The sequence below is a fragment of the Malaclemys terrapin genome, chromosome 6 (assembly GCF_027887155.1).
Source record: "Malaclemys terrapin pileata isolate rMalTer1 chromosome 6, rMalTer1.hap1, whole genome shotgun sequence".
In the NCBI taxonomy this organism is placed as follows: Eukaryota; Metazoa; Chordata; order Testudines; family Emydidae; genus Malaclemys; species Malaclemys terrapin.
Window position 1 is genome coordinate 98,287,448 of NC_071510.1, and position 27,870 is coordinate 98,315,317.

Sequence of the window (27,870 nt, forward strand, 5' to 3'; positions counted from 1 at the left end):
TAAATAAAAAAGAGGACCCTCCACGGGCCATGGCCCCGCCCATTTCCCCACCCCTAGCCCCGCCCCAACTCCGCCCCTTCCCCCACCCTAACTCCGCCCCCTCCTCCCTCCCACTCCCAGCCAGGGGGAAAGGGCTGCCCCAGTGCTACCAGCATCACGGTTTCCCGGGCAGCCCCCAGACCCTGCGCCCCCAGCCGGCGCTTCCCCAGCGCAGCTGGTGCCCGGGAGGGGAAGCGCCCAGCCAGGGGCGCAGGGTCTGGAGGCTGCCCAGCAAACCGTGAAGCCGGTAGCGCTCGGGCTTTGGGCAGCCCCCATGCCTCCGGACCCTGTGCCCCGGCCAGGCACTTCCCCTCCGGGGCTCCGGCGGCTCTGCGTAACTTACACTGTATAAGTTACACAGAGCCGAAGAGGAGCAGAGCCCCCGCAGCTGGAGGCTCTGCTCCTCTTAGGCTCTGTTTAAGAGCCGGGCTGCCCCAGCGCTACCGGCTTTGGGCAGCCCCCATGCCTCCAGACCCTGCGCCGCCGGAGCCCGGGAGGGGAAGTGCCCGGCTGGGGGCGCAGGGTCCGGAGGCAAGGGGGCTGCCCGAAGCCGGTAGCTCTCGGGCAGCCCGGTTCTTAAACAGAGCCTCCAGCGGCTGGGGCTCTGTGTAACTGACACTGTGTCAGTTACACAGAGCCCCCGGGGGTGGAGGCTTTTCTCCTCTTTGGCTCTGTGTAACTGACACTGGGTCAGTTACACAGAGCCCCGGGGGCTGGAGGCTCCAGCCGCCCCCGCTCTGTTTAAGAGCCGGGCTGCCCGAGCGCTACCGGCTTCAGGCAGCCCCGTGCCTCCAGACCCTGCGCCCCTAGCCGGGCACTTCCCCTCCCGGGCTCCGGCGGCGCAGGGTCCGGAGGCACGGGGCTGCCCGAAGCCGGTAGCGCTCGGGCAGCCCGGCTCTTAAATAGAGACGCGGGGACTGGAGCCTCCAGCCGCCGGGGCTGTGTGTAACTGACACAGTGTCAGTTACACAGAGCCGGGCTGCCCGAGAGCTACCGGCTTCGGGCAGCCCCGTGCCTGGAGACCCTGCGCCGCCGGAGCCCGGGAGGGGAAGTGCCCGGCTGGGGGCGCAGGGTCTGGAGGCACGGGGCTGCCCGAAGCCGGTAGCGCTCCGGCAGCCCGGCTCTTAAACAGAGCCTCCAGCGGCTGGGGCTCTGTGTAACTGACACTGTGTCAGTTACACACAGCCCCGGCGGCTGGAGGCTCCAGTCCCCGCGGCTCTATTTAAGAGCCGGGCTGCCGGAGCGCTACCGGCTTCAGGCAGCCCCGTGCCTCCAGACCCTGCGCCCCCAGCCGGGCACTTCCCCTCCCGGGCTCCAGCGGCGCAGGGTCTCCAGGCACGGGGCTGCCCGAAGCCGGTAGCTCTCGGGCAGCCCGGCTCTTAAACAGAGCCGCCATTTTCCCGGACATGTTCCGCTTTTTGGCAATTCCCCCCGGACGGGGGTTTGACTGCCGAAAAGCCGGACATGTCCGGGAAAAAGAGGACGTATGGTAACCCTATCTAAACTCAGAGAGAGAAGGGCCTGGTTGCAGGGAGCAGAGACAGGGTACCTGAGTAGAGCAGGGCTGAGGAGCTCCAGCCTGGAAAGCCCCAGGCTGTGACCTAGTATTAGGCTAATACAGAGGGCAACCCAGGTGTAGGCCAAGGCAGCAGGTCCAAACCCAACCTTGCCAGTGATGAGCGGCTGATACTGCAGTCTGCCCCAGGTGTGGGGCTAGACAATGACTGGCAGTAGCCTTACACTGAGGCGAGGTGGGATTAGTGGGTGGGGGTTCCCCTGGAAGGGGAGACCCAGCATGTGGGGGTACTGCCAGGGGGCAGCACCTAGAGCAAGGGGCACCAGGGTCCTGGGAGGGACACGGGGGCCAGTGCTAATGACAAGGGTGGATCACCAGCCTGCAGAGGGCGCTACAGGCTGGATTGAGCTAATTCCCAGGATAACCAGCAGGAGGCGCCGCAGGGGTGAGTCCGACCCCTTACAGTGCCTATTGTCATAGTACGCTTTGCAATGTGGCAATGGGATTGAGACAGTGTAGCTCATTTCACATAGGCCAATGACAACACCTGTCTTTAGCCCCATTGGAAACCAATTTTATAGTGTTTTTCTCCCTCCCAGAAAATGGTTTTTTTATTCTCTCCCAGATGGAAATTAGCATTAAGATGACATATAATGTAAACTTGCATTAGTCATTCTGCATTCAGCACATATTCTCTTGCCAATCCTCCTCCTCCCCCTAAACAGTGAGCACAAAAATGATAAAGTTAAGACGTGAATCAGTGAAATTACTCACTCTGCAGAAGTACTGTTAAAAAAAAAGCCTAATTTCTGGCTATGAATTTATGAACCCTACAAATTGCCATCAATGATTGCTTCTGTTGAACTCTGATTCACTACTGTCAAGGTGTCCAGTGAAATGAATGAGGCCTTGCATAACAAAGGGAAGAGGAGGGGATGGAATAGAGTTTGAGACCAAGAGAAACAGCCTGGAAGTGTATTTATAATCTTTAGCATGGTCCCAGTTCCTTCTTCTCCAAGAATATTTACTCTCACAATAAATATACCTCCCCACACTTGTCATTGTGCCATCCAGGATCTAACAGCCCCCTTTAACATATGGTCTTAGCGCTGCCTACTTAAACTTTAGAATTACATTTGGAAATTACACAGAGAAATATCCTGTTTTTCCTGACCAGAAAAGTCACCCCACCGGCTGTTATTTATTTTTTAATATCTTTTGGCTTGTTAGCAATGCACTTGATTGCAGTAGGAGAGACTCCCAGGTTTAGTGTTTTGTTTCATATTAAACTCGGTGGGTTTTTTTTATTTGCTTCCCTCGACGCAAAGATGCTACAATACTCCTAATTCTAGTGTTCTGAACTAGGATCCCACTCCAAATTCAGCAGCTGGGACCCGCCTTTCTTGAAATGATTTCCTAACATTTTAGAAGTAAACATAAGCAAAAGTGAAATGAGACAGATATAGCAAAAAAGAGATCCTTAAAACCTTACCATACAGTAACACAATGTAAATGTAAAGCAATTTAAAATAAAGCTATGGTGAAACATAGAAAGAAAATGATTGCTAGTTTTGTGCTTTGCACAATATTTTAATCCAGAAAGAAAGGGGCTAATCACCTTTTAGTTAATTAGAACACTTGCTGTGTTCCCACTGGCTAGTCCCTCTGGAATTCCCCACAACCCTCCAGTGTTTGTTTGTTTATTTAAAAATTAAGGGTCATCACTAGGGCCTACCAAAGTCATGGCCATGAAGAACATGTCAGAGACCGTGAAATCTGGTCTCCTCCCCGTGAAATCTGGTGTTTTGTGTGCTTTAACCTATACTACACAGATTTCACAGGGGAGACCAGCATTTCTCAAATTGGGGGTCCTGACCCAAAAGGGAGTTGAAGGGGGGTTGCAAGGTTGTTTGGGGGGGGGGGGGGAGGTCATGGTATTGCCACCCTTACTTCTGAGCTGCCTTCAGAACTGGGCAGCCGGAGAGTGGTGGCTGTTGGCTGGGCTCCCAGCTGTGAAGGCAGCATCCTGCCAGCAGCAGCGTAGAAGTAAGGATGGCATGGTATGGTATTGCCACCCTTACTTCTAGGCTGCTGCCTTCAGAGCTGGGCGGCCGGCAAGCGGCGGCTGCTGACTGAGGGCCCAGATCTGCAGGCAGCAGCCTAGAAGTAAGGGTGGCAATACCGTACCATGCCATCGTTACTTCTGTGCTGCTGCTGGCAGCAGTTCTGCCTTCACAGCTGGACTCCCAGCTCGCAGCCACCGCTCTCCAGTTGCCCAGCCGTCAGGGCTGATTCCCTACTCTGGCACTTCAAGTGCAGAAGGTGGGGGCCTGCAAGGATTTAAAAAAAATACTACTTGCCACTCCAGGCTTGTATTGAACCTTCAAGATTACAGCTTTCCTTGGACCTTGGCTTGGTAAACACTGCCACCACCTAAGTGAAAAACTGCCTCTTGCAAATCCTGGAAAAACTCACTTGGAAAGTTTTCCCTTAGGCCCCTCGGCATTTCCACCCCTCCCTCAGGGAAGCTGAGAAAGAAAACAAACAAAAGGGAAACCCAGCTGTTGCCACGAGCTAACTGAAAAACATATGCACAGACCTTTTAAGACACAAAACCAATCAGGTTCTTAGAGGAAAAAAAAATACATTTGGAACTTAAGCTTTAGCTAGATTTTAAAAGAGCAATTCCAAAAATTAAGCACTCAAAATAGCCTTCTTGGGGGTTCAGCTTAAAGGTTACAACCAAACAAAAGCATCTGGGGTTAGCACAGAGGAGTCCACAAGCCTTACAGAAAATAAAAGAAATAAACCTAATCACATCTATCTAAACATTCCCTGTCCCAATGAATCCTTCTAGGTATAGATTATGAATTTACATACCTGGTCCAAACTTTACACAACATTCCAGCTGCCCCTGTCTCTTCAGCCCAGAGAGAACAACAGAGAGACAAAGGGAAAGCTTTTTTCCCCATTTTAAAAAGTTCTAGCCTTTCCATTGGCTCTTTTGGTCAGGTGCCCACTCCCTTTTCTTTACCTGGGGGACTTTTTAACCCTTTACAGGTAAAGCAAGCAGGCACCAAGAGGGACTTTATAGTTAACTGGCTGGCTGGGTTTCCATAAAAGGGAGCTACCCCCACTTCATTTATCACACGCCCCCCAAATCACAGATGGTGCTGGCCAGCCTGGTTTGGGTCAGGTCCACACCAACTGGGATTTCTTCCATGAGGTTTAGGAAACAGAGTTAATAAGATACATGCACCTCTAATTTTACTACTAATTACATCAGGGGTCGGCAACGTTCGGCACGCGGCTTGCCAGGGTAAGCACCCTAGCAGGCCGGGCCAGTTTATTTACCTGCTGACGCGGCAGGTTTGGCCGATCGTGGCCCCCACTTGCCGCGATTTGCCATCCCAGTCCAATGGGGGCGGCGGGAAGCAGCGCGGGCCGAGGAATGTGCTGGCCACGGCTTCCCGCCGCCCCCATTGGCCCGGGACGGTGAACCGCGGCCAGTGGGGGCCGCAATCGGCCAAACCTGCCACGTCAGCAGGTAAATAAACTGGCCCGGCCTGCTAGGGTGCTTACCCTGGTGAGCCGCGTGCCGAACGTTGCCGACCCCTGAATTACATGAAGAACTAAGAATAAATGTCAAGTATCAGAGGGGTAGCCGTGTTAGTCTGAATCTGTAAAAAGCAACAGAGGGTCCTGTGGCACCTTTGAGACTAACAGAAGTATTGGGAGCATAAGCTTTCGTGGGTAAGAACCTGAAGAAGTGAGGTTCTTACCCACGAAAGCTTATGCTCCCAATACTTCTGTTAGTCTCAAAGGTGCCACAAGACCCTCTGTTGCTTTTTAAGAATAAATGGACACAAATCAGACATCAGGAATGGTAACATACAAAGGCCAGTAGGAGAACACTTTAATCTCCCTGGACATTCTAACAGATTTAAAAGTAGCCATACTTCAACAAAAAAAAAAAACCTTCAAAAACAGACTTCAAAGAGAAACTGCAGAACTAAACTTCATTTGCAAATTTAAGACCATTAATTTGGGCTTGAATAGGGACTGGTAGTGGCTGGCTCACTATAAAAGCAACTTTCCCTCTCTTGGTGTTGACACCTCCTCATCAATTATTGGGAGTGGACCACATCCAATCTGATTGAATTGGCCAAGTCAACACTAGTTCTCCACTTGTGAGGTAACTCCCTTCTCTTCATGAGTCAGTATAATAATGCAATTTTCACTCCATGCATCTGAAGAAGTGGGGTATTTAAATCCACAAAAGCTTATGCCCAAATAAATTTGTTAGTCTTTAAAGTGCCACGAGACTCCTCATTGTTTTTGTGGATACAGACTAATACGGCTACCCCTCAGACACTTGGTAGTATACACTGTAGAGCTAATCTGCCAATCAGCTTTTCAAGGGTGAACCCTAGTGCCATTGGATTGCACATGAAGCATATGGGCGCAAGCATCCACCTGAGTGGATCTGATTTTTCAAGTCGAAGCCTATGCTCAACAGGCAGTCTTTGTAGGACTGCTTCCTTGGCTTGTCACTAAAGCAGGCCAGATGACGACAATTCCATTTCATGACATTTTTAGGGGTTTCAAATTTTGTTTTTGTTCTGCTCTGGAACAAAACCAAAAACCTTTTAAACATTTTCAAGAATCAGATTTGTACCAAAAGGTCCATTTTCTACTCAGCGATCAGGTATTCAGTTTCTCTCTTCCCAGACATGACTAGATAGCTCTGGACCTCAGAAACCTTCTGGACATAAACTTCCTCAAAAACCAGTAAGTCTCCACAAAACATTCTGGCTTGAACAAAACAGCATATTTTGAAGAAAAAAATACATTTAATTATTACAAATGTTTGTTTTTATAGTTTCCAGAAACTGTTAAAAATCCAGCCTAACATCCACCACTGTGCATTTCAGCATTTCCAGTATTATATAGCACATATCTAGTTAAATACAAATATCCTTGTACATGGCAGTCCTGCGGTACCCATGAACCCCGGGGTTACTGCACAGACAGTAATATGTCCCCAGACTTCATGTACTGCAGCTTTATCTTGTGTTATTTTATCAAAGCCTTTCTAAAGATAAATCACCTCCTGTGCAACATGTAGGGTCAGATTCAATAAAAAGTCCATCCAGCTTCTGAAGCTCCAAGCATCTGTCCTGAGGATTAGAGAGCTAATAGGGAGAACATTATAAAATAGGCAAATGTTTACACCAGCTCAATTAATGTTACTTTGCGAACCTGAAGTTCAGATATTTTGCAGAATTGGCAGGGGTTTATTGGAAAAACCTAGTGATGGGGCTACCTTTCTATAAACCTATCTGAAGTAGAATTAGCCCAGGGTTCAAAGTCAGAAGATCCTGAGTTTTGTTCCCAACTCTGCACTGGCTGGCGTTAATAAATGCTTTGCTCTTGTATGCTTCCCAAGCATTATTTAAGTTAGACCACACACATTTCCCTGTGAAGCAGGGAAATGTTAGGTTTCAAGACACAAAATGGCAGAACAGGAAGCTTCTAGCAAAAAAACTACTTGTTTTAGATTAAGGAAAAACAACAAGTATTAAAGTAAAGGCTCCATGACAGACAGCAGCACAGTATGTGTATGTCTCCTCGGTTTAAAAATAGGGCTATCAATTAATCGCAGTTAGCTCACGCGATTAACTAAAAAAATTAATTGGGGTTAATCACAGTTTTAATCGCACTGTTAAACAATAGAATACCAAGTGAAATTTATTAAATATTTTGGATGTTTTTCTACATTTTCATATATATATATATTAGTATTCTGTGTTGTAATTGAAATCAAGGTATATATTATTTTTTATTACAAATATTTGCACTGTAAAAATGAAAAACAAAAGAAATAGTATTTTTCAATTCACCTCATACTGTTATTGTAATGCAATCTTTTTGTTGTGAAAGTTCAACTTACAAATGTAGATTTTTTTTTGTTACATAACTGCATTCAAAAACAAAACAATGTAAAACTTCAGAGCCTACAAGTCCACGCAGTCCTACTTCTTGTTCAGCCCATTGCTAAGACTAACAAGTTTGTTTACATTTACAGGAAATAATGCTGCCCTTTTCTTATTTACAGTGTCACCTGAAAGTGAGAACAGGCATTTGCATGGCACTGTTGTAGCCAGCATTGCAAAGTATTTACATGCCAGATATGCTAAACATTCGTATGCCCATTCATGCTGCGGCCTCCATTCCAGAGGACATGCTTCCATGCTGATGATGCTCATTAATTCACAAATTTAATTAACACATTATTTTTTTAACTCCTTGGAGGAGAATTGTTTGTCCCTGCTCTGTTTTACCCACATTCTGACATATTTCATGTTATAGCAGATTTGGATGATGACCCTGCACACGTTGTTCATTTTAAGAACACTTTTACTGCAAATTTCACAAAAAACGCAAAGAAGATACCGATGTGAGATTTCTAAAGATAGTTACAGCACTTGACCCAAGGTTTAAAAATCTGAAGGGCCTTCCAAAATCGGAGAGGGTCGAGGTGTGGAACATGCTTTCAGAAGTCTTAAAAGAGCAACACTCCAATGCGGAAACTACAGAACTCAAACCACCAAAAAAGAAAATCAACATTCTGCTGGAGGCATCTGACTTAGATGATAAAAATGAACATGTGGTGGTCCACACTGCTTTAGATTGTTATCAAGCAGAACCTGTCATCAGCATGGATGCATGTCTCCTGGAATGGTGGTTGAAGCATGAAGGGACATATGAATCTTTAGCGCATCAGGCACATAAATATTTTGTGACGCCAGCTACAAGTTTTATGAGAATGCCTATTCACTTTCTGGTGACATTGTAAACAAGAACCAGGCAGCATGATCTCCTGCAAATGTAAACAAACTTGTTTGTCTGAGTGACTGGCTGAACAAGAAGTAGGACTGAGTGGACTTGCAGGCTCTAAAATTTTACGTTGTTTTATTTTTGAATGCAGATTTTTTGGTAAATTCTGCATTTGTAAGTTCAACTTTCAAGATAAAGAGATTGCACTACAGTTCTTGTATTAGGTGAATTGAAATATACTATTTCTTCTGTTTTTTTTACAGTGCAAATATTTGTAATAAAAATAAATATACAGTGAGCACTGTACACTTTGTATTGTGTTGTAATTGAAATCAATATATTTGAAAATGTAGAAAACATCCAAAAATATTTAAATAAATTGTATTCTATTATTGTTTAATCGTGCAACTGATTTTTTAAATCACGCAACTGATTTTTTTTAATCGCTTGAGAGCCCTAGTTAAAAACAACTCTGCACACAGGGAGAGTTTAGAAACTTAAAGTTGAATTACACAGAAAACAAAAATTCATCACACTTACATATCTACAAATAGAGGTAGTTCATATTTACTATGCTATTTACAAATGGAAGAACCGAGACAGTGTCTGAATGTTAGTAAAAGTATTTTCTGCATCTGATCATTTTGTAATTTAATGTTTAAAATAAATCACTGTAGAAACCTATGACACCTGGTGGGGGGGGAGGGGGGAGTCTTTGTTATTTTAAAATGTTTTTGTTTGAGTTGTTTTCTTCTGAGAGCCCCTAACTCAAAAGTCCTCATCAAGCTGAGCTGGCATTTCAAGAGGCTGCAGTTGCTGAGGGCACTACCAAATCATCAGAAGAGAGGTTTGTCACACATAGATGATGAAACTAGGGGTGCTGCTGAACTCACTGGTTTGAAGTGATTTCCATCATATACAGGGTTTACAGTTTGGTTAAATGGCTCTCAGCACCCCCACTATAAAAATTGTTCTAGCACCCCTGCTGTCAGATGACTAGAACTCCAGCAGAAGCTGCCACAGGAAGATTGGGCATGAACGACATGTAAGCATTTCCACCATAATTTCTGTAAAACATGTGGATACTAAAAGACTATAGGGGCTAAAAGTAGTTGAAAGAATTCTCACTGTTCCTTCCTAAGTGTAAGGAACAATCAAATACAGAAATGCAAAATGGGAAATAATTGATTAGACAGTAATACTCCTGAAAAGGATCTGGGGCTCACAAATTCAACATGAACCAACAATATGATGTCGTTTAAAAAAAAAACAAAAAAAAAGTGGTGAATATAATTCTGGGTTGTATTAACAGAAGTGTCATCTGTAACATGTGGGAGGTACTTGTCCTGCTTTATTCTGCACTTGTGGGGCCTCAGCAGGAGTACTGTGTCCAGTTCTGGGTGCCACACTTAAAGAAAGATGTGGGCAAATTGGAGAATGTCCAGAGGAGACCAACAACAATGATCAAAGGTTTATAAAATCTGCCTTTGAGGAAAGAATAAAAGAAACTGGGTGTGTTTAGTCTTGAGAAAAGATGGCTGAGCAGGGACCTGATAACATTCAAATATGTTAAACGCTGTTTTAAAGAGGATGGTGATCAGTTGTTCTCCATGTGCACTGAAGGTAGAACAAGAAGTAATGGACTTAATTTCCCGTGAGGGAGATTTAGGTTAGATAGTAGGAAATCCAGTGCTTAACTATCTTTCTAGTTAGAATGTAATAGGCTTCAAAAGGAAGTTGTGGAATTCATAGTCATTAGTGATTTTTAAGAACAGGTTAGACAAAGCCTATCAGGGATGGTATAGGCATACGTGGTCCTGCCTCATCATAGGGGGCAGGACTAGATGACCTCTCAAAGTCTCTTCCAACCCATCATTTCTATGATTCTATTATCTAAGCATCAAATATCCAACGCAGCTCTAAAATAAAAAACAGTTGAACTGCTCATTTATATGCATGAGCTCTGTGTTGCTCTTGAAAATAGCTATGTAGTCATATCTTTAAGACTCTTAAGAATTAAATCTAGGACATTGACAAGAGCCATCATTTATTTCTCAGTTTCAGCTACAGTACGTTGGCAGAAAATGAAGGATATTTTAAAAATAAAATAATAATAAAATAAAATATCAAGCTTGAAATATGAAGCTATTCTGATATCATTAGAACAATGTCATGCTCAAAGAACCAACGGGGAACTAGAAATCTGTGCTAATTAGTTGAAGGGGTTTAGTATCTTTCCATGGCAAATGCATTCCCAGGATGCTGAAGGGTCATGCTAAATTCATATAATCTTTAAAGAGTGCAGGAAATTAATAAGCTTTTGGAAAAATACAAGCAATTTTCTAATAGTGAGCCAGGTTTAGCTTTCAGCATTTATATGGGCTTTTTTCCTCCCCGCACCTCATTTCTGCCAGGATATTTTTGTAAAGTATAGCAAATGTTAAGGACGTGTTTGCAAGATGTTTCACATCTATTTCCTCTAATAGACACACCAAATGTCATGGGTAGGATACAATCTGCATATCAAACAGATTTATATGGGCGCTGCAATACTGGTGCTCAGATGTACTATGCTAGGGAAAGTGAGGTGTGCACTTCTTTCAGATAACCTGGCCTATGTCACACCCGGAAAAAAGCAAAGATCTACTAACTAACAACAATACAGAAGGGCACTGAGCTAGTGTACTAGCCTATTTCTCTGAAAAGCTCAAATAGACCTTGCGACAGGCAAATAGGGATTAGATCAAACCAGCCAATTTACCATGTCAGAAAACCAGCACAAGTGGCAGGTCCGGCTCAGGGAATGTGTAAACAGTATCTTGTGATGACATGGGATCAGTGAGAGCATTGGAATATTGTGGCTAAGCAGCTACAAATTTATTAAAGTTTTCATGTCAAACAAGATAATTTCTAGACACAACCTGTCCTGGCAGCAGTGAAAAGGGGAGAGTGCATGTGTGTGTAAAGGTAAACAACTGCGCTGAGCAGTCACCAGCCATTTCTTCTTTTAATGCATAAAGCCGGAATATCCTGGGTTTAACTATTCCCTTAGACAAGAGGCCCTACTGGGCCCATATTATTCTCTTGCCTAACCAAGGCTCACAGACCTGTCAGGCTACTGCATGACATGAGGCAACCATCCAGTTTGTCACAAGAGCTGAGGCTCTCCTATGAATGGAATCCCTTTCCACATTGAAGGCAGGCTCATGCCTAATTCACAAGATGGAGGCAATACACCAATGTCCCGTCTCTGCAGCATAATTACCAAATAGAAACTAACTCCTGCCCCTACCAGCTTTGCGCTTTACTTGCGCATCCCACCAGCACACCAGGCAATGAGCTTGAAATCCATGTCCATGTTAAACCTTTTGAGCCTCCACATCTGAGAGATACATATTATCTGGACAAGAGAGTTTGCAGCAATGGTAAGCAAGGCTTCACTGTTTGATACCTTGTTAATGTCCTTTCATGCCCAGTCAACTGCCACAGTTTGCAAGTATCTCTTCAAACCCTACAATGCAACAGCTTGGACCAGTCCAGCCTGATCCATAGAAACAGCTTTTGATTGGTTCCTTATCCTGCTTTCCTGAAATGAGCATTCTGGTGCCTTTGTTCACTCAAAACAGCTTCTCCAAGATGGAAAATGATGATGTTATGAGGAACTGCTGACGCTGGAGCTCATAGATCCAGGGGATTGGTTGGTCCCACTGCATACCCCAATGTTTCAACGATCAGAGCTATGTTTGGTCCCATGACTAATCCATTTGGGATCTCAGGTGATGAGACATTGTCCACTTGTGAGCCCACTGCACAATGCCATGGCTCAAAATCCAGATCAACAAGCCTGCTGTTTGCAACCAAACACTCCCCCATGAAAAGCTACTAGAGCTGAGAAATGGGATATAATAAATTGTGGAAGAAGGGAGATGGGGCAAGAACACAGGTGGAAACCAGGTGAGGCCACATTGACTGTGGAGCTGGTTTGATGGAGGGGATGAAGATGAGGGGAAGCCATCCTTGGCTGGACTTATGTCCAAAAGAATGTGAACACTTCCTGTCCACTGCCCATACCTTGAAATCTGGAAACTGACCATAGCAGTGGACGTAGCTGCTACTTCTAGCAATTAAAGCCTTTTTAAGTGGAGCTGAGAACTGATATTGAGTGGGCGAGGGTGGGGGTGTGTGTGTGTGTGTGTGTGTGTGTGTGTGTGAAGAGTCACTGTGGAGAAACAGAAGTCTTTCACCTGAGGCCCAGCAAGGGAGATAATGTAGTGTGGTTCCTCAGGCACCTGGTTGGTGGAATACCACCAAAACAGAGTAAAAACTTAAAACCCTCCTGCATAATAAGCAGATTGCCAACTCATCTCTGCCCCATTGCCAGTTCACTTACTCACTGGGAATTTGCAACCTGAAACGAGCACACAAACATTGGAGGACCAAAGGAATATTTTTAGAAAGTCAGGATGCAACCAAAAGACTATACATTCTATTGTTCTTTTAAAACATCATGGATCTGGGGGGTGAGATTTATATTTTTAAATGCTTGGGGTCAGCAATGCTCAAAATAGCAGACTAGCATCTAAAATGGAGAAAGATCCCCAGAACAACTCCATCTAATTCCACCATTCCCAGAGAAAACACTTTTAATGGAATCAAAATGTTCAAATTATTAGGCCACATAACTGCATAATACTGAAGCTCCCCACTCCTTCTTCCCATCTAGTGTTTGCTGCTCTCATTTATTGAATTTTTTAACCTAAATTAAGCTCTTTGGGGAAGGAATACTGCCTTCCTATGTGTTTGTACAGTGCCTAACCGCATTCTGATTAAGGCATCTAGGCATTATTAAGCACTACCGTAATACATGCCAAATAATGATAAGTGATGGATGAACTGTAACAGTGTGGCATCCACTGCTCATGAGTGCCCCCTTATGGTTGGGTGTGTCTGCATTCTTTAAATCAGTCCTGGCCCTGGTATCAGGCCGTACCCTCAGCGCTTCCACCCTGGAGACAATGGTTTTTCCCCTCTTAGTTAGTTCTGGCCCTAGCTCTCCAGCTGGGCCTCCTGACGGTCCCCTTCTGGTGGTTAAAAATTAAATTAATGGAGATATCCTATCTCCTAGAACTGGAAGGGACCTTGAAAGGTCATCAAGTCCAGCCCCCTGCCTTCACTAGCAGGACCAAATACTGTTTTTGCCCCAGATCCTTAAGTGGCCCCCTCAAGGATTGAACTCACAACCCTGGGTTTAGCAGGCCAATGCTCAAACCACTGAACTATCTCTCCCCCCCCCCCCAATTTACTACTGTCCAATTATAGGCCCTTCCCTAGTGGTCTATGGGGGGGGGGGGGGGAGAGAAATCAGAGCCCACCCTCTACTCTGGCTCCCAGCCCAAGGACCCTAAGAATAGCAGCTGTGTGCTGCCATGTCCCCTTAGCAAAACTGCCTTCAGTTCCCCAGGCCGCTTCCCCGCAGCCCCAGCCTTAACCAATGCCTTACCCTTAGCTCAGGGCTCTTCAAAGCTCAGGCCCAGCAGCCAGCCAGGAGCTCTTCCTTGCTCTGTTCATTGTGCTGCAGTTTCCTTTGGCCAGCCAGGAACCCCTCTGCACTCCTCTGTCTCCAGCAAGGATCTGCCTGTCTCTGGTTCTGCAACTCCTTTTTATATGGCCCTCCTGGCCTGCTTCCTGCAACCTCTCTGATTGGCTGCTTCCCCTGCAGCCACTCTAGCTCACTTGGATGACCTCTCCACTGATCCTTTCCTGGGACAAGTGTGGCAGGACCCTGAGGCCTCCAGCTGGGGTCTCTGGGCCTAATCCACCTCCTTCACATGAATCAACTCAAATTAAGAACTCACAAAACCCACCTGCCAGAAAAAGATCCTCTCCCAAAATAAGAATCAAATTCAAACCTTTTTTTGTTTGTTTGTTTTAAAAAAGTTTGGATTAAATTACCTTCTCCCCACTCCCCATTACAAAATGTTTGTGCACCTCTACATTGACGATGTGCACCAAGGCCAGGAAGGACAGAGAATCACACAAAGAAAGCTTTTCTTGTGAGAATTCCAGCCCAGTAATAAAGATCCAAGAGGTAGAGATAGGCACCCAAAATGAACCAAATGCTGAACTTGTTTTAGCTTCATCCATTGCTACAGTTCTTAGGATCCCAGGCAGGCCAGCCTTAGGTAAAAGACAGGTGTAGCCCCAGGGGATTTACAATCCAAAGCTGATAGGGAAACGATGACAAAAAATGTTAACTCTGAATCCTTTCTTGCCATTTGAAGCTTTTAGTAGTGAAATCAATTCTGAATCAGGCCCAGAACTGATAGAGATGGGATTTTCAAAATCCCTCACTGCTGGCCTGAGCCTGCTCCAACGGAAGCAGAGAGAGAGGCCAATGCTGAGCATTTTTGTTGACTTTAATAGCAGCAAAGTTGTTCCAGCACTGAGCACTTTTGAAAATCCCATTCTAAAATGCCACAGACTGACACAATCCCCCTCACAGCCCATGCCAAGAAAGGTCTTTCACAGCCACCCATCAGAAACACTAGCCCTCTTATGCTACCACTCCTGCCTTTGTTGCTATCTGTCATCTTCTCTGTTTCCTTTTATTTCAGTATTACTGCCAATTTATCTCTAGAGTGTTTCTCACCTAGTTGCAATGCAATCACATTGCTCCCCATAATATTAATAGACTCAGATATGGGAGCTAGTTCTCTATTTATTACCGGTATCAGTGCATTTTAGTAACTTGTACCTTCTGCAACGAAGGAAACATTTGTTAACAGGAGACTAATTCTTTTCCCTATATTTAATTTATTTGCTTGCTTTCTCTTCTTTTATTTGAGGCTTTTTTGTAACTATTCTGTAAAAGACAATGCAAATGGATTTTTAAAAAACCATTTGTAAACACACACAGTATTGCTTGTTCATCTTGGTAGTTTTATGTGCTGTAAGATTCCAGTGAAATAGTCTCAAATTGTGATCCTCTCTTCGCTTTTGTTGTTGAATGAATTGCCTCATTTGCATCAACCCCCTCTTTGCATTCCACTCTGAACCCTGGTTTTATTATTCAACTGTGAGATACACACAGTGAAGTCTAAATTACTCTGTGTCAGAATGAAATCTTTTCCTGCCCACTCAGACATGTGGATGTGGAAATGGACAGAAACATTTCCAGGGAACAGCAAGAACGTTTGTTGAACCATTTTGCTTGAATCATTGCAATTATCTCAGATGACATATAAGAGCTTTTCCCCTCCTTATGACTTAATAGAACCCAGTGCCTATCCTATGTGAATAAAATGTTTGTCTAAAATATAAATCTGGAACTCTGAAAGATACTTTCAGTATGGCGCTCTCTCAAGATTTGCTGTTACAAACTGTTTCATATGCTATGACACAGAATACAGGAGACACTGGGTGCAAAGTAAAGACCCACACACACAAAGCGTGATGGAGAAAAGAAAAACAAGTATTTGAAATTACTCCCAAACTGAAGATTGTTCAAGATGGCAGCTGGGCCACCTATGACACGATACTAATAAATATTTGGCTCGCTCACTAAAATGAACATGGCATGACAAAACATGATTATGTTATAATACATTGTGCCATCACATCCCAAAATCGCACCCTCTTTCTAGTCACTGGTTTCCAAATGAATGCTATATAGCTGTAGAAAACCCATCAAAACAGTTCTGTAATCAATTTTAATGTCAATACATTCTCCTTGATTCATGTTTATGTAACCCACCACTGTGGCACATGGCCTACTCTATGCCCAGATTACAGAGAATCTGAGTTTGTCACAAATATTATCTTGAGCACCTGGATTTTTAGCTCAGGCTGTAGCGATTCATATTCTTAGCTCTGGAGATCTCTGGTTCAACCCCTGGTGTGGCAGCCAAGATAGAGACAACCATATTAGCAAAGCAAATGAATTAATTATGGTTATTTTTGTAATATGTTAGCCACCTTTCTCTTAAATCAAGCTTTCCTTATCTATTGAGAAGGTAGTTCAGGACAAACATTTTGGTGATTTATAACTTCTGTGCACTAAATCTTTATTTAAAAAAAAAATGTTTTTCTACTCGTTGGGTAACATACTATCCCCTACACCCAAGCTTAATATAGAAGGCTTCCAACTACAGTTGTTCAAAATTCAGAATTTCTGCCCCACAGGAAGTTCTGACATTTCAACATTTTTTTTCATACCAAAGCAGGACAAACAGTTGAAACTTCTAAATTTTTCACGCAATGGAAATTCCAGAAAATTTTGGTTAGGAAATGTCAAAATGAACATTTTAGCATTTTTGATTAAATGAAATATTTTGACATTCTGAAATCTTTTATTTTGGTTTATTGAACTGTCCTGAAATACTTCATTTCAATTCAGTTCAATATTAGACTGGATTTTCCCATAGTGGCGCATTGCCTTATGAGAGCTGTAGCTTGGGAGCCTGATGCTCCAATCCTCCCCTATAATTCTCCAATTCTCTCCCTGGCTGGACTACAACTCTCATAAGGCACGCAGAGCCCTGTGACTCCCATGATGCACTACACAGCTTGGATCTACCACTGCATTACGGAAAATGTAATCCTCCAGAGATTCTGGCCCAATAGGAGAGAGGACCAAACTACAGCTCCCAAAAGGCAATGTGCCATAAATTCATGGATTCCAAGGCCAGAAGGGATCATTGTGACCATCTAGTGTAGTGGCATTCAACCTTTCCAGACTACTGTACTCCTTTCAGGAGTCTGATTTGTTTTGTGTACCCTAAGTTTCACCTCACTTAAAAACTACTTGCTTATAAAATGAAATATAAAAATACAAAAGTGTCACAGCACTCTATTACTGACAAATTGCTGACTTTCTCATTTTTATCATATAATTATAAAATAAATCAATTGGAATATAAATATTGTACTTACACTTCAGTGCATAGTATATAGAGCAGTATAAACAAGCCATTGTCTGTATGAAATTTTAGTTTGTGCTGACTTTGCTAGTGCTTTTTATGTAGCCTGTCGTAAAACTAGGCACATATCTAGATGAACTGATATACCCCCCCAGAAGGCCTCTGCATACCCCCAGGGGTATATGTACCCTTGTTTGAGAACCACTGATTTAGTCTGACTGCCTGTATAACACAGTCCATAGAAACAACAAGGAGTCTGGTGGCACCTTAAAGACTAACAGATTTATTTGGGCATAAGCTTTCGTGAGTAAAAACCTCACTTCTTCGGATGCATAGAGTGAAAGTTACAGATGCAGGCATTATATACTGACACATGGAGAGCAGGGAGTTACTTCACAAGTGGAGAACCAGTGTTGACAGGGCCAATTCAATCAGAGTGGATGTAGTCCACTCCCAATAATAGATGAGGAGGTGTCAATTCCAGGAGAGGAAAAGCTGCTTCTGTAGTGAGCCAGCCACTCCCAGTCCCTATTCAAGCCCAGATTAATGGTGTTGAATTTGCAAATGAATTTTAGTTCTGCTGTTTCTCTTTGAAGTCTGTTTCTGAAGTTTTTTTGTTCAATGATAGTGACTTTTAAATCTGTAATAGAATGACCAGGGAGATTGAAGTGTTCACTTACTGGGTTATGTATGTTACCATTCCTGATGTCCGATTTGTGTCCATTTATTCTTTTGCGGAGGGACTGTCCGGTTTGGCCAATGTACATGGCAGAGGGGCATTGCTGGCACATGATGGCATATATGACATTAGTGGATGTGCAGGTGAATGAGCCCCTGATGGTGTGGATGATGTGGTTGGGTCCTATGATGCTGTTGCCAGAGTAGATATGGGGACAGAGTAGGCAACGAGGTTTGCTACAGGGATAGGTTCCTGGGTTGGTGTTTCTGTGGTGTGGTGTGTAGTTGCTGGTGAATATTTGCTTCAGGTTGGGGGGTTGTCTGTAAGCGAGGACTGGCCTGCCTCCCAAGGTCTGTGAGAGTGAGGGATCATTTTCCAGGATAGGTTGTAGATCGTGGATAATGCGCTGGAGAGGTTTTAGCTGGGGGCTGTATGTGATGGCCAGTGGTGTTCTGTTATTGTCCTTGTTGGGCCTGTCCTGCAGTAGGTGATTTCTGGGTACCCGTCTTGCTCTGTCAATCTGTTTCCTCACTTCCCCAGGTGGGTATTGTAGTTTTACGAATGTTTGATAAAGATCTTGTAGGTGTTTGTCTCTGTCTGAGGGGTTGGAGCAAATTCGGTTGTATCTTAGGGCTTGGCTGTAGACAATGGATCGTGTGATGTGTCTTGGATGGAAGCTGGAGGCATGTAGGTACGTATAGCGGTCAGTAGGTTTCCGGTATAGGGTGGTGTTTATGTGACCATCAATTATTTGTACTGTAGTGTCCAGGAAGTGGATCTCTTGTGTGGACTGGTCCAGGCTGAGGTTGATGGTGGGGTGGAAATTGTTGAAGTCCAGGTGGAATTCTTCAAGGGCCTCCTTTCCGTGGGTCCATATGATGAAGATGTCATCAATATAGCACAAGTAGAGGAGGGGCATTAGGGGACGAGAGCTGAGGAAGCGTTGTTCTAAGTCAGCCATAAAAATGTTGGCATACTGTGGGGCCATGCGAGTACCCATAGCAGTGCCACTGACTTGAAGGTATAAGTTGTCCCCAAATCTGAAGTGGTTGTGGGTGAGGACAAAGTCACAAAGCTCAGCCACCAGGCTTGCTGTGGCCTCATCAGGGATACTGTTCCTGACAGCTTGTAGTCCATCCTCATGTGGAATATTGGTATAAAGTGCTTCTACATCCATGGTGGCCAGGATGGTGTTTTCAGGAAGAACATCAATGCATTGTAGTTTCCTCAGGAAGTCGGTGGTGTCTCGAAGATAGCTGGGAGTGCTGGTAGCATAGGGCCTGAGGAGAGAGTCCAAATAGCCAGATAATCCTGCTGTCAGAGTGCCAATGCCTGAGATGATGGGGCATCCAGGGTTTCCGGGTTTATGGATCTTGGGTAGCAGATAGAATACCCCTGGTCGGGGTTCTGCGGGTGTGTCCATGTAGATTTGTTCCCGTACTGTAGCTGGGAGTTTCTTGAGCAGATGGTGTAGTTTCTTTTGGTATTCCTCAGTGGGATCAGAGGATAGTGGCCTGTAGAATGTGGTCTTGGAGAGTTGCCTGGCAGCCTCCTGTTCATAATCTGACCTGTTGTCAGCCCCTTTGATGATAATGTCAGAGTTGTTTCTGAGGCTGTGGATGGCATTGCGTTCTGTACGGCTGAGGTTATGGGACAAGTGATGTTGTTTGTCCACAATTTCAGCCTGTGCACGTCTGCGGAAACACTCTATGTAGAGGTCCAGTCTGTCATTTCGACCATCAGGAGAAGTCCACGCAGAGTTCTTCTTCTTGTAGTGTTGGTAGGAGGGTTCCTGTGGGTCAGTGCACTGTTCAGTGGTGCGTTGAAAATATTCCTTGAGTCGGAGACGACGAAAGTAGGCTTCCAGATCACCGCAGAACTGTATCATGTTCGTGGGGATGGTGGGACAGAAAGAGAGTCCCCGAGATAGGACAGACTCTTCTGCTGGGCTAAGTGTGTGGTTGGAAAGATTGACAATGTTGTTAGATGAGTTGAGGGTACCATTGTTATAGCCCCCAGTGGCAGGTATTAGTTTAGATAGCTTACAGTCCTTTTTCCTCTGTAGAGAAGTGAAGTGTGCATTGTAAATGGCTTGTCTCATTTTTGTAAAGTCCAGCCACGTGGAAGTTTGTGTAGAAGGCTGGTATTGTATGAGAGTCTCCAGTTCTGAGAGCTCATTCTTGATCTTCTCCTGTCTGCTGTACAGGATGCTGATCAGGTGGTTCCTCAGTTTCTTTGAGTGTGTGTGGCACAGTCTCTCACCATACTCAGTGTAGTATGTTGATTGCAATGGATTTTTTACCTTCAGTCCTTTTGGTATGATGTCCATCTGTTTGCATTTGGAGAGGAAGATGATGTCTGTCTGTATCTGTGCAAGTTTTTTGTTGAGGTTGATGGATTAGTCTTTAAGGTGCCACCAGACTCCTTGTTGTTTTTGTAGATACAGACTAACACGGCTACCCCCTGATACTTGACAGTCCATAGAACTTCCCCCAAAATAATTATTAGCGGGAAAGGCAGTTTAATTTGTTGTTGAACTAATTCAAAATGAAACATTCCAAGGCTACTACTACTGTTCTGAGGCTGTGGTACCCATTATCACTCCTGCACCCGTCCTACAGGTGAAGCAATGGCTGTATAGAGACAGATCCAGCAGCACCTCCCTAGCTCTACAGCCTCCAAATTCAGCTGCATGAAGATGTACAGTGAATGCTCTCTGAGCTGGGATCCAGAACATGAAGGCTATTTTGATTTTAAGTGTAGATCATCATATTCTGGCCAGCCTGTCTGGCTTGGTCTCTCTCTCTCTCTGTCTCAGAGAGAACAACAAAAGAGCACAAAGCAAAAACCTTCCCCCACAGATATGAAAGTATCTTCTCCCCTTATTGGTCCTTTTGGTCAGGTGCCAACCAGGTTATTTGAGCTTCTTAACCCTTTATAGGTCAGGGAGGGCTTTTATGCTACCCTTAGCTGTATGTTTATGACACTTGCCAAGAGCTGTACTCAAGGTTCTATGTTTCTCCTGCATCGCTAATATCTAACACAGATAGAATGTTCCTTGCAGTGGTTTAGAAGGTCGTTATAAATAGTGTTAATTGTAATTTTTAGTCTTTACATATATTTTATTTCTGATATGGGATCTTAACGTGCAATTCAAATGGTTTAGATGAAAGATGGTTATTTTAAAATGGCACCTTGTGACTGAACAGATCTGCTTCCTATGTGTATTCATCTGTTAGCTTTAGTAAGAAAAAATAAGTTGTACTCCCAGCGCACTGAACAGCCAAAGAGTTCAGAGAGAGTGAACTGGACCCTCTTCCCCCTCGTGTATCCTGTGCACTAGTGATAGTTAACAACAGATTATCCAAGTTCTGATTCAAAATCTCTATTACTAACTACAGTGAGTCAGATACAGCTCAGCTTCAATTTCAGAGCCCACGTTTGCAGGGCTGGCAGTGAGAAAAAAACATCTTTTTATTTACAAACTGAGCAAATGTAATGCAGAAGCCAGTGAGGGCCACCTTTCAGAACTCCATTGCACAGTGTAGCCACATCTTAAAATAGGTATTAAATGTTGTTTTAAGGTTCCGGTTCATCTTTGAGGAGTGTTGCTGTCATCATGGTAACCACAAGAATGAAAAGAACCTTGGGATCTGTTTATCATCTTATTCACAGATTCCCCTTGTAATTCTACATATTTGAGAGACAGTAAAAGATAAGAAAAACATGGTTTTATTTAAATCAGGTAAAAATACCACTTTGCTTCCCTGCTTATTTTTGTAAGGCTCCAAAAGAATCAAAGGGAAAAGGGAGAGTTCCTTGGAGATGTTTATTAAAATGATATTTTGCTTTCAAGAACTTTTCAAAATATAGGATGAGAAATAAGACTGGCGCAACAGTAGTAATTCAACCAATTCTACAACTGAGGTTAAGTTATCATCACACTATCATAGAGCCTTCACATCCCACCCATCTTGAGTTCCTACATGATGAACTCCAATATAAAAAATACTGCATTCCCATATAAAAGACACCATTTTCCTGCAGAACAGGTGGACTTTTAGGATTCCAGGACTATGCTCTAGCCTAATGATTAAAGTAAGAGAAAGCTGCCTATAAGATAGGAAGGCAGTTATAGTGTATGATCTTTATTTTTAAATCCCTAATAAAAGACAAAGAGAAGGGACAGGAATTCATTTTGTGACAGATCAGGAAATGGAACACAAAAATGAATAGAAAATGAGGTCATTTTGAACCTAATTCCACTGTCATGTACACCAGTTTTAAAGCATCTTATTTCTCTGGACTTTAACAGAATTGCTATGCATTTATACCTGTGTCATTGGCAGCAAAATCTGGCCCTCAGCTCTGAGGTCAAATTCAATTATTCTGCACAGAGCCTGAGCTCTACTAGGCTGAAACCTCTAATTACCAATACCTGATCTGGCTTTGTAATGTCACGATCGGGGCGGCTCTACGTTTTTTGCCGCCCCAAGCACGGCAGGCTTTCAGCAGCGTGCCTGCAGGCGGTCTGCTGTACATGTGGATTCGGCGGCATGCCTGCAGGAGGTCCGCCAGTGCCACGCCATCAGCATCCCCGCCACCGAATTGCTGCCGAAGCCGTGGGACCAGCGGACCTCCTGCAGGCATGCCGCTGAAAGCCACCTGCCTGCCACCCTCACAGCGACTGGAAGGCTGCCCCCGCCATGGTTTGCCGCCCCAGACACACGCTTGCTGCGCTGATTCCTGGAGCCACCCCTGGTCACAATGACCAGTCTTACCTTGACAGGCTCTTAGTTTTCATTAAAGAAAATTCTTAAAAAGCAGCACACTGATGTCAAAGAGTATCCTTAAAAAGGAAGGGCAAAGAATACAGTATTATGCAGAGTCTGATGACTAAAGTAGGTTAGGCTATTGTTCACACTGTCTAACACTATAGACCTGTCAAATGTTCTCTTACCATTGACGCTCAATTAAAAGAAATGTATGACACAGGAAAGTAGGGTGACCAGATGTCCCAATTTTATAGGGACAGTCCCGATTTTGGGGTCTTTTTCTTATATAGGATCCTATTACCCCCCACCCCCGTCCCGATTTTTCACACTTGCTGTCTGGTCACCCTACAGGAAAGGTACAGTATTGTTAGGCTTTTGGACCCAAATTTACAATCTGGAAAAAATTGTGCATACATGTACTGTAGACGCAGACCCTTCTTTCTATGCCTTTGATGTGATCAAGCCGGGCATACCAAAATACCAGAAAATTAAATAGAATTAAAACTGATCAGGGGTCAAAGGATCTGACTTATGATGAAAGGTTAGAGATCAATATTATGGCTCAACTAAGTGGTGACTGGGAAGTTGTGGATGTTGAGAAGATAAAACCATAAAAATATTTGAAGGATGCAAGCACGAGAGGAGGGGGGGAAGAGTCATTTAGGCAGAGGTTTTCACATTAGCTTAAGGACACTAAATTTACATGGAATCTGGGATCTAACTCCTTCAAGGAGATTGGAGAATCCCAATCACATGTCAATATAACTAAAGGTAATGGAATAAAATTAAAATGAACAGATGGAAAATGTAGACTGATTATCAGGAAAATGTTCCTAACACTATTATGCTGTGGAATAGTCATCCAAGAGAAGTGGTGGAAACCCCATTAATGTTGCACTGGATCAAAACATTAAATACTGTGGAACAATCCTGTGCTGGCAATCAAATAAACTGGATGATAAAGAATCTGTTGTATCTTTAACTTCCGTGATTCTATGCTAATAAACCTGCCTCTGCTATATGAATAGGAGTCACCCATCTCAGACGCAATTAATCAAATTTCTCACATGTGTTTGCTTATTAAAACCCAAAAAAGGAAGTCACTGCGTTTTGCTTATTAAAACCCAAAAAAGGAAGTCACTGCGTTTTGTTTTTCCATGATAGACATTCCATCAGTGAAGCAGTAGCCAGTGACCACACTGGAAACAATGACAGATTTAAAGTATAAATGCTCAGTAGTTAAATGAACTGTGGGGCACAGTGGTAATGATCTTGCTGAAAATTATTATGAGGTGCTTCACCAAATGAGGGGCTCAACACAAGGAAACCACAATTGGCATTTGCTGACCTAGCTAATCCTTAAATTTGACCTTGGCTGAAAATGCCTAGAAGGAGATTAGCAGTAGAACTTGTATTTACTAAAGACTGATTAGGCGAAGGGAAACCTCTGAGTGCTGAAAGAAGAATCATGTACAATTGACACAAAGTCAGGGAGGACGTAATTTGGGTTCCTTGCTTTTACTTTGGCAACTGCAGAGATCACCAAATGCCATAGGCAGTCAAAGCCCTGCTCAGCATGTGTATAACCAATCATCTTTCTCCTTTGATATCTTCTTCCTGGAGATTCACTGAAATCAGAACAGGATTAATATCACAAACAGTTGTTCAGCATAGTTACTGGAGATGTATAATCAGAACGGAATAAACTATTCATTTAAAACCTGAACATAACTTTCTGAGGATTGGGAGAATCTGAACTGAAACGGGAAATATCAGAAATCTCATAAGAAAGAAGATGGTTTGGGGTATTCCCCAGCCCAACACTGGAGTTCCAGATAAGCTTTAAGTAAGTGAACATGCAGATTTCTGAAAATCCGAAATTTTGGGGTTTTTGTTAAAGATGATTTAAATTCAATAGGGCAATACAGCGTGTGTACACCCTGTGCATAGTTCAGTGAGTCAGAGTGTGAATCAGGGCTGAAGCTAGTCCTGGGTTTTTGCTGTTTTACATATGCATCTGCTAGAATTTGCAAGGACTCTGTAGGCTGAAGATGATCGCAAGTTCTCCCTATGTCTGAGGTGCAGAAGGTGGGGGATGGAAGTGAAATACCCTTCTAAAGACACACTTCCCCATGGGCAGTGCAGATCAGTCTTTCAGAATCATGTTTGCAAATATCTCATTTAGAGGAGTACAGCTGGTCTTAGTTTTGCACCCCTTATGCAGTTGCAGTTAGTACTGTGAAAATGAAGGGTCCCCAGAATCTCAAACAATCTTGCTAGGTGACTTATTGAAACTGTTGGTCTATTAGTGTTCAATTATAAGTCACACAGAGTGTGTGTGACAGGATCACAGCATTGGGTATTCTACTATATAGCATTAGTAAGTCTATTAAAAAGTACACTGCCCTTTGGGGAAACCTTTTTTGACAGTGAAAAATTGAGAACTAGATGGTTGTGTATGATTTATGTGATTGAATAATGACAAGGTTCTGAAACTAAGATTACTCATTTAAAAGTTATATAAATTTATGTGTAATAGACTAGCTTCTTTGGATATAAAGAAAATAATGGGTTCGTTTTAGCTTGTAGCTTTAAAAGAAGCACAAACTTACACATTAGCAACTCCTACATTTCACATTTTAAAGTGAAACAATACCACATGCGGGTAGTGAAAGGAAAAGACTGCAGCCACACATAGAAAAGTGAAAAAATAATATCAACGGAAAAGAAATGTGTCAACATCCCAATTCTTTGCATCACCTGAACTGTTCATTTACAGTCAGATTTTAACATCCTTACTCACATTGTTCCCTAACTCTACATATGGTCCAGTGAAGTCAATAGGACCACTCTGGAAGTAATATGCTACCCAACATGACTAGGACTACGTCTTCACTACCCACCTGAATTGGCGAATAGAAATCGATCTCTCGGGGATCGAATTATCGCGTCTCGTCGGGACGCGACAATCTCTCCCCGAATTGACGCTTGTACTCCACCAGTGCAGGTAGGAGTAAGCGCCGTCGATGGGGGAGCCGCGGAGGTCGATTTGCCGCTGTCCTCACAGCGGGGTAAGTTGGCTCGGATACGTTGAATTCAGCTACGCTATTTACGTAGCTGAATTTGCGTATCTTAAATTGACGACACCCCCGCCCTGTAGTGAAGACGTAGCCTAAGGCTATCAGAATTTGTCCCTTAACAGAACAGGTGCTCCAGCTGAACCACCTCTTAGGTGACAGCTGATCTCCAGGGTCCCAGAAGTGATGGTGTACACTTGCAGGAGCAGTGAGCTCCATTGCAACCGGAACTGAATTTCATTGAACATCCTGACAGCTAGGGATGAACACTGAGGATATTTTCAGAAGTGCCATTAACTAATGAGCATCTTAAACAGGTTTCAGTGAACCTCTAATATATTAATCTAGAGGTACTACTGCGTTCAGCAAATTGATGCCTCAAGTCTCCCCTGTCATGTACAACAAGTATATTGAACTTTCTGCATGAGGATCACATCCTACCACTAATATGATAGATCTTTTCAATCTCAGGCTTGATCCATCACCAAACCAGCTCTTCCATGAAGCCAAGATCCTCCAGATATAGAGTAACCAGACAGCAAGTATGAAAAATCAGAACGGGGGTGAGGGGTAATAGGCGCCTATACAAGACAAAGCCCCAAATATCAGGACTGTCCCTATAAAATCAGGACATCTAGTCACCCAATCCATGTATCTTCACAACAGGATCCAATGAGGGATAAAGGGGATAATTGGATACCTAAATTGGTTGGGTAACTTCGAAAATCTCCCCCTCACTTCAATGGAGAGAACACCACTCTGATTTTACTTCTCCTAACAGTCAGTGAATTTGTTGATCGTTAGGGACTAGTGCAAGGTTGAGCCACTAGTTCTCTGGCTTTTGTAATTTTCTTTTGTGTAAAACATGGGGAAGCTTTTGGATTTTTTCTTGAATTTTAAAGCTATTCATTAGGTTAAATGTTGTACATTAATCAAGGAAATACAATCCCAGACACGTTATAAATGTTAACATAAACAAAGCAGTTTTACATCTCACTTTGTTTTCCTCTAGCCCTCCTATATATCAGTGTTAAACTAATAAAACAAGTAGCAGTTTACATATCTACATCGTTGCCAGCTACCGTTTTTCTAACAGCCTGATTCCCAGTTATTTCTTAGTGAAGTTGATGACTGCCTGTTGGGTGAAGCTTTTTGAATTTTCCTTAGCCACTTCAGGTCTCTTCCTGAGATAGCAGGTTTGCTGCTCGTGTTTTATTTCCTCCTTTCATGCCCATTTATTCTAGCTATGCACTTTTCTTACATTCTTTCATGCCAGCATGAGAGATGGTTTTTCCAATTCCTGTTGTAACTCTAAAAAATGCCTAAATATAGGGCCTCTTACTGGACTCTGATTTTCAGAGTAACTGATCATTGAATGTTGTTGCAAAGATTTATATTAATGGCTCAACCCAACACCTACTGATGTAAAAAAAACCCCACCTTATATTCCCCATATTAGGCTAGATTGCCAGGAGTACTATGGCAGTGCTCGGCCAAGATTGCATTATGGTAGGGGGGCGTAGAGGGCTTTATGCTCCCGTCTAATCCTGGGGGCTTCCAGGACCAAGCCTCTGGAACAAGCTTGAGAAGCCTTGGGGCTGGTCTAAGTAAAACATGTAGTTTAAAAAAATCCATATGCACAAAGAATAAATACTTTAATTTTTATTTTATTTATTTATTTGGTTTAATACCCAAATACTCTTATGCAAGAAGAATTTCATAGAGAAAAATCCTCTCTCTCCAGCAATAGAAAGTTTAAATGTTGACTTTCTTGAGAGCTTTAAAATTTGCTTTGGGGAGAGGTGGGTGTGGCGGGTTCCCCCCGGGGTGCCATCTGGAACTGGGGTTCCACTGAGCCATCTGACTCACCAACCTGGGCTCCCCCTCACACCGTGCTGCTGTGACAAGCTGCAGACCCGCTCTTGGTCCTATACTTGTCTTTCATGAGCATTCATACAGGTAAGGACACACCCAGCTGCAGTTACATGCAGGCTTTCTGACCAGCCACTGCATGAACCAACAACAG

The 27,870-nt window shown here is 43.6% G+C and overlaps 1 long non-coding RNA gene across 1 annotated transcript in view; it reads left to right on the top strand.

Annotated features, from left to right (window-relative positions):
* The first annotated feature begins 24,474 nt into the window (after nt 1–24,474).
* Nucleotides 24,475–27,870, top strand: part of LOC128838897 (uncharacterized) — a 36,255-nt gene continuing 32,859 nt past the window's right edge. The window contains exon 1 of the long non-coding RNA XR_008445315.1: nt 24,475–24,613. This is a non-coding gene — a long non-coding RNA (uncharacterized LOC128838897). The remainder of the gene's footprint in view (nt 24,614–27,870) is intronic.